The sequence below is a fragment of the Periophthalmus magnuspinnatus genome, chromosome 4, assembly GCF_009829125.3.
Source record: "Periophthalmus magnuspinnatus isolate fPerMag1 chromosome 4, fPerMag1.2.pri, whole genome shotgun sequence".
Lineage (NCBI taxonomy): Eukaryota > Metazoa > Chordata > Actinopteri > Gobiiformes > Gobiidae > Periophthalmus > Periophthalmus magnuspinnatus.
The window spans coordinates 578,716-587,120 of NC_047129.1; the positions used below are offsets into that span (position 1 = coordinate 578,716).

General features: G+C 39.2%; 1 protein-coding gene across 1 annotated transcript in view; it reads right to left on the reverse strand.

The window, feature by feature from the left end:
• The window catches only part of zbtb11 (zinc finger and BTB domain containing 11), a 505,104-nt gene that overhangs the window by 131,080 nt on the left and 365,619 nt on the right, over positions 1-8,405 (reverse strand). The gene's annotated exons all lie outside the window — the stretch shown is intronic.

An 8,405-nucleotide genomic window follows, 5' to 3' on the forward strand; every position in this document is an offset into this window, starting at 1 on the left:
TGAAAACATCTATCTTTAAATGCAGTGAGTAATGTCAGTCATGTGTATCTTTAAAATAGAGATATCCAACCCACTTTCACACAAGAGGAGGCTATACACAGCCCTATGTGGTGTCATATGTGAGCTTGAACTTGTTTCAGTAATAGCCCTGTTCCCATGTTTACTCCTGGGTCCTGGTCTGGACTTGTTGTTAAATTACTGGGCAAGTCTGAGTGCATTGTTGTCCTGTGGTTTGGACTACAACAACGTAAGTCATTCAGAACTGATTGATGAAGCATTATATGTTCAATTCATTTGTATTATGAATGCTGATCTGTAATTAATGTCTCAGTTAAACTTTATAGACCTCCTACTTTGTAAAGCGGGCTACGCTAACTTGTGGGAATTTCAAATCAGAAATATAGTTCAGAATTGTACCATAAACAATACTCATTCAAAAAGAAATATGAATGAGCTGGGAAGATTGTAGTAGTTGCTATGTTTAAAATGTTACTTGTGTATGACTAAAGATGGACTGCAGATATTAGGGATAGGTTTTGATCATTAACCCAAAAGGCACAGAATGGTAGTCATGTTTTGTCAGTCTGTCGCTGTGGATCTGGCCATGTGTAGCACTAAAGACAACGTGGCTTATAATACACATGAGCCATTGTTGGAATGTCATCTTTTTACAGCTTATTGACCAAGGGCATAGATAAACTATAACCACATTTTGCATTGATAAATGTTAGCTTTCTAAGCTTGTGAGTTGTTTATTTTCATCTCTGGCTTTTAACTGCCTACCCCTGAGCAAACACTGGCATTAGCCTTTTTAATGTAAATATTTTGGGCTGCTTGTTGCCCTGTTAGCAGGACTGGCATTCCCTAAATACCACACATTTTCCCTGGCCGCCCTCTCTGCATCTCGTAGCCCCTCTGCACTTTTCTCAGCTCTGAAGGCGGCCATGATAAATACACATTCCTCTTCTTCTTCTGGGAAAACTGTTGCACAATCACAGCATTATTTCTGTCTCTTGAGTCCTCAGGCTGGACAGATTTCAGACGTTTCTTCTGTAGTATGTTGTGTTATTGGGTAAAGGTTTGGATTGTGCAAAGGTCCTGGCTTATTTACTTCAGTCTTGATAGATTTGAGGTGGTATACTTTTCACTTTGTAAGTAATATTATGCGTAAAACGTTTAGCTACCCTCCCCACGTTTCGTCTACAAGTGCCAAATATTTTAGATTGACAATGTTAGATCTAGTGGATTGTTCTGTCTTATATTAAATATGCACTATGTACCACCTCATTGTTTAAATTGGAGATGATATAGCTTTACCTTGATTGTTCCACAGTATGGCATTAAACTTTGTATCCGTGCATGTTTTCAAGGTATTTTTAAAAATAAAAACATCAACAACGTACCCCCATCCCCACCAGGAAAGTTGCATGGTGCACCTTTAAGATGTGTGCAAAGCCTTTACAATATTTCACAAAGTCTTTCCCATCAACACATAAATCAGTTTGTTTTCAGTCTTTTTCAGCTTTTCATGGGTAATTCTTCAGGCATACTTATTACTTTGGCTTGAGTAATATCCTTTTGAGGTAAAAGTACTCTTACTTGACTTATTTTTGGCTCCTCTCCCCATGCAGCCGAGGATCCCCGTGGGCCCTGATCGCCTTGTGAATGTTGTGCATACCGAACACATCTGGATCAGAGCAGAAGTTACGCCGTTTGTCAGAAAGTTGGGTTTAACACGGCTGTGATTTCACCACTTTGACTCTCACTCCAGCGCAGTGTGAATCAACAACAGATGGTAAAGTTAAAGGTGCTGAATCAGGCCAAATTAGAGGTAATCACATACTATTAAAGGTGCACTATGTGAAAGGTGGAGAAAATGATACTACATTGGTGTAAAGAATGTCTATAATGGTGAATAAGTGGCCTAACAGTCATCTAGGGCTCCCTGATCAAGTACTTGTGCAAAATAATATATGCTCACTATCCCACAACCACCACCTCCATGTAAAAACTATAGACCCGGAAGTCTGTGTAATCGTAGTCGTCCAGGTCTGATCCATAGTAAAAGCAAAAGTCAAATCTGCCAACTGGACACAACGTTGTGGAGTGAAGACGTTTCACTGCTCATCCAAGCCTCTTCTTCAGTTCTGGTCAGATTGCTGATGGACACTGTCTTATATCTGTCTGAAGGAAGGAGCTAACTACACTGAAACTGTAAACAGCTATTGTTTACACTTTCAGCCTTAATGGTCTGGATGAGCAGAAAAACATCCTCACTTCTACAACATTGTGTCTAGTTGACAGATTTAACTTTTGCTTTTTCTATAGACCCGGAACTAAACCTTACAAAACCAGGACTGGAACAAGACTAAACCAAGTCCACACCTGAATTAAAATTGGCCTAAAAACCAGGACCAACAAACAAGCATGAACACACCCTTATACACTTTATTGTTTCTCTCTAAGGCTACGTAAATAAAAACGAATCTCACAAAGCATATTGCCATATTTATGTGAAAAAAACAGAATGTATGAATGACTGTACCAATCTGACCCACACCAATCACCTACTCACACGCCACATTCTGTAGGCTGAGGTGAAGTGTTTTGTCTAAGGACACAACAGTATGCATTGGTCTGAGTGGAATTCAACCCAAAAGTGACCACTGCATTATTGCTAGTCTCACCCTCTACGTAATAAAGTTAACTTAAGTCCTCTTGTGTGTCCTTAAGCAAAAATGGGTCAACTGCTGACTTATTTATTCTATAACCCTGCTGGTAAGAGCTTTCCTCTACCCTCCAGCATTGCTCACAGAGATGATCAGGTTCTTACTAATGCTGTAGACAGAGAACCAAAGCTGAGGGTAAGACTGACTCATGTGCATAGTTCAGTCTGATGTTGGCCAATAATCCTCAGAGTTTTGCCATGTATGTGAAAAAATAAAACTAGAAACACAAACACGACACAAAACAATCTAGTTTAAAAATGTAGCTACAGATCAGGAGTTTGTAGTGTAAAAAATATGTATGTTAAATGTATTTCCTCCATGTTTTTTAAATTTAAAGTTGTACTGCACACTCAAATAAAGAATATGAAAAGACATTGCTGGGAAATCCGTGGGCTGAATGATATCGTATGAGTTCAGTTATATCTTTATGTCTATACACTATTGTTCCATAAAACCCACTCTACTCCACATCTGTAGCTCTTTTTAACAATGATGGAAACAATATATCAACTGGCATTGGTCTCTGCTTTGGTTGACACAGTGGTTTTGTGGGTGTGTTGCCCTTGGCCAATCACACTTCACCACAGAATACAGTTGATCTCAATGGCATAAGTAAAATGCTTATATAAACAATCTAAAAATCCAGGTTGGGCACAGCTTTCATTACAACATCGGCTTGGTATTTGAATCGTTACATCTTTAATCTTCTCCATAATCCCTACAGTGAAAAATAACAATGACAGAAGAACAAATTATCTTCCTTTTTTTTTTCCTTTGAGGAATTTGAACTCGTTTTGGCTGGGATGGAGCCTGGGAGAAATTCTTGGAAAAATAACAGTGCAGCACAGTGTTTTGCCTTAATTTCCATGGAGATTCCAAAACTTCCTGCCTACAGCGCTCCTGGAATGTGCCCCCACCTCATTTTTCCTTCTTTTTTCACTCAAATCAAGGCAATGCTCTGTCAATTTTACATGATGAAATGAAGCCCCTAGAACTGAAACTTCCTCAGGACAGAAGGAGTGTGTTACGCAGTTGTGCAAAGTCATAATCATAACAACAAACTAAAAGAGGATAATAAACTGATTATTGACTAATAAAAAGTGTGGTATGCAGCATTCTAGCACTCACGCCTCAGAGCAAAAAGGTTTCAAGTTCAACTCCAGGGCTGGTTTCCCCTATCTACCCAAAAACACCAAAAATTTCTCCAGCTAAGATAGTCCTGACCAAGATAGCTCAAGACCTACAGATCCACTGCTCTTGACAGGTTACCCCAGTGGCCTTGAAGGATGGGTCAAATGCAGAAGATAAATTCCCTATGGGGTCAATAAAGATGTTGAGGGGCAGATAAACCAGTGGTCTCTTTGACCAGTACAAAACACACAATCAGATACAGGTGAGGTGAATGAAGTGTCAAAGGACTGAACTGACAATTATAGGACAACCTTTATGTTAAGACTTTCTATGACAAATGTGGCCAAAGAGCCTCCAGAGCTTTGAGTTGAATGTCCCGTCTCATTACGCCAAACTAAAACAAGAACGGCAGTAAGAATAAACCTAGAAAAAAGCTTTCCTGATGTGTCTCCAGCTATCACCTAGCTCCCTTTGGACACTGACTGATGCCCAGGCTGCAGGACATGGAGAAGGGACACTTTTGTCCTGAGGGCTGTTACTCTCCTCAAACTGCCCTAACACAAGATCTGATTACCTTACCCTGCTGTGACCTTTTGAGTTATGATTTATTTATTCTTGTATTTTTTTTAACGATAAATATAAAAAGCGTTGATTTATTTATACAAGTGATGTCTGCAAATAAACTCTGCTAATCCTCCATACAAGAAATGAGTACAGAGAGGTGAAAATATTGTTTAATCTATCAGAGTATTGCACAATTAATTGAGTTTCTTCCACCATGCGTTTGTTGTAATATTATAAGGCACTGGTATGAGGCCCTGGGGTGGCAGCCTCAACTACAGACCTGCATACCTGTATCCCTCTCTAAGTCTTGTTTGTTGTTGCATGCTTTATGCTAATCCCCTGAGATAACATGGGCACTCAAAAAATGTGCCTCAAATACTTGACCTACTTAGGATATGACCCTTGAAAAAAACAGTTGCTATACCTGCACCTATAACCAATGGTGAGACCAAATACCAGACATCTTACAAACAGCTCTATACTTTGTGTGTCTGTGGGAAACGTGTAATGTCATAGCCTAGTACAAAGTGTTGGTTTTATAGGACATTTTAGACCTTGCCAACAACACAGACATAAGCGTTTTAGTTGTTATGTAAACTACAAAATTGCAAACTGACCATTTGCCTGTATTTTGTGTTAATTAAAGTATAATGTAATGCATTATGTTAAACTTTCAGTGCCATGGTAGAAAACATTTGCCAGCAGATTATTTAGCTGTTTTATTGGAACTTGCCCCTCATGCTGAACATCAGACATTAAAAATCAATCTGCAAAACCCTTTCCACCACAACTCATTATTTTTATTTTCTGTAATAGACCTGCTTCTTTCTTTGCTGACGTAGGTATCAGTTTGCACAACTGAAATACTACTGAAATTGCTTATGTTCTAGTTATTCAGTGTTAACCCACCTTAAACGGTGTTGTTTTTCTGGGAATCTTGGTGTATTTAGCCCAAAAATGTAAGTTAAACCAGTTGGCATGGTGGCCAGAGCTGCAGGTAAAGTGAAACATGACGCAGAATCCAAACTATGGCCCTCTGGCTGTATTCTGGTGCAGTGAAGTGGGAAAAAATCCGAAATTCTGCCAAATGCAAATGATACTGAGAATTTTCCCCTCTGCTGTGGCCAAACCGTGCTCTCAGGGCATTTCCAGCAGTTTCAGAGTAATGTGGTACGGCTAAAAATAAATTGTATTGAAACAAATACCTGGCACCACCACCATCACACACTGCAGAGAATAACTGCACAAAATAAAGGAACAAACTGGATTTATGAGGCCTGAAATCTTTACCTAACATTATGCACTATTAAGATATTACTCACCAAAATTGTATCTTAATTTATCTGATTTTTTTTTTTTTTTTTTTTTTTTTACAATACTTTACCTGCAACTGTAGCCTCAAAGCTAGCATGGGTATTGGCAAGGAAATATTAGGTTTAATATTTAATATTAGGGAGTAACTGAATACATGTATGTTATGACCAGGCTCATGTGGGGACAGGGCAGTAACAAAAACAAAACCAAGATGGGAAATAGTAAAATAAGAAGTAATTTAAGTGACTGGAATGGTAAGGGTAAACTAAACATATATAAACAAAGGGTACCTTGCAAGGGGTAAAACAAAAACAAAGGTAAAGGTAACTAAAACACAAATTTCATAATAACAAAATCTTACAAACAAAAAGAGTCAGTACTGATGACAAAGTGTCACGAAAAGTCACTGGTGACTTGAACAAAAGAGACACACACAAATGACTGGCCACTCCAGGCCAGCAGCCCTGAACAGGGGGTCCCCAATCTTCTTAAATACTTGGGAGGCCGCTGAAAGTGGGCCCCTTGATTGGCCGGGCTGGAAAACAGTCCTCCAATCACATCCAAGGGCTCCAACAGCCATGATTATGAGGAAGGAAGAAGACTCAGGGACAAACACAAAAAAAAAAAACCCATAATGTATAATCACAAACAACAAAAGAACTTAAGGCCTAGGGCTGTAACAATGTAATGGAAATACATATTCAGAATACTTTTTTGAGTAACTGCAGTATTACTTTTTCATTTGGTGGTGTTCAGAATTACTTTAATAAAAATCATAGGAATACATAGCAGTACTTGATCACATATTTTACGCTTCAAACTGCACATAATTAGTGAGAAAAATAGAAAACACTGTTCTTGTGGTGAGTGCATGTGTGATTTGGCATGCATAACAACGGTGAAACAAACATAAAGCTCTTTCTAATCCTATGTTGCGTTTTTACACTATAATTTCAATGGAGTTAATATGATTAACTGAGATTCAGGAGCAGGACCACGCCTCAACCTCGTTCTGGTCCTTTCCAGCAAACCACAGCTCACCTCAACCACTCCTCTAATTACCCAGAAGCCCAATTTATACAAGCCTATCCCAGCAACAGCGTCTGCCTCTGCTCTTTCGGCTGCTCCCTCCCACCCCATGTCTCTTATGCAGCATTCCTATTTCAGCCCGAAGACCTCATCATCTACAGAGATGAATAGGCTGGGCTAACCGCCTGGGACAGAGTCTTTACCCAGCTTCCACATCTATTCATCTGATCAATAAAATGGTTTATCATAAACCATTGTTGTGTCGGGGTCCTTGATAGTGAAATGCAACTTGATGTAAAAGTATTCAACGCTTTGATTGGACCGTATTGAAATACACTGCTTGGCCAAAAAAAGTCATCACCAGAGAAAAAGGTCAGACACTCTAATATTCGGCTGGACCACCTTTAGCTTTGATTACGGCACACATTTATGTGGCATTGGTTCAATTTTGCTTTTGCAATGTCACAAGATTTATTTCCATCCAGTGTTGCATTAATTTTTCACCAGGATGTTGCATTGATGATGATAGAGTCTGACGCTGCACAAAGCTTCTCCAGCACATCCCAAAGATTCTAAGTGGGTTTAAGGTCTGGACTCTGTGGTGGACAATCCATGTGTGAAAATGATGTCTCATGCTCCTGAACCACTCTGTCACAATTTGAGCCTGATGAATCCTGGCATTGTCATCTTGGAATATGCCCGTGTCATCAGGGAAGAAGAAATCCATTGATGGAATAACCTGGTCATTCAGTATATTCAGGTGTCAGCTGACCTCATTCTTTGACACAGACTGTTGCTGAACCTAGATCTGACCAACTGCAGGAGCCTCGTACCTATTTACTTAGTTAAATCCCTTTATATTCTTCCCATCACTGGCCAAAAGACACACTGTCTTATTCACATGCACACCAAAATCTCATTAAAATCTGATTTCTGGACCTTTAAGATTACATAAATGTCATGTAAACTGCAAAATCAGTTGTGAGTAATCAGAAGGACCATGGTCAGAGAGAAATTTGATGATTTTGCTTTTTACATGTCATTTTAATAATCTGATATTAATCACATTTTGAGTGTGCATGGAACCACACCCTCTGATGATCAAATAAAAAAATGCATGATGACATAAACTTGCCTATTCGAGTCTTCAAAGCTCAAGTGTCTGTCAGCAGTTTCCAGCCATTCAATACTTTAGAATCCAGACTGCACCTAGTAGTGCAGGAAAACATGAATGAATTAGTCAAGAGATAATAAAAACATGCTATTGTAGACAGGCTTAACAAAGACGTTTGCAGCTGAGTCAGTAAAACCACACAACCAGGTGTGAACTTACCTGTTGAAGTCTAGCCCTAAATGTCTATAGTGCATGATGACTAATTATGAGTTATCGATAGATAGACTAGGAATGTGACACCTACCTCTTCTGATCCCTCCTTCAGATTCCTTAGTTTACGATTCAAAATGCCATTATTTTAACTAGGCCACAATGATATCCGAAGAATGATCGCTGCAGGCTTTCAACAGTTCCCAGGAACATAACATGTGGATGTGAGTCAGGGCTGCTGGGTAATTTAAGGCTGGGTCAAAGCTTGTATTAGTTTTATATAACAAAGCAGGTGGGATGGGATAGTGATGAAA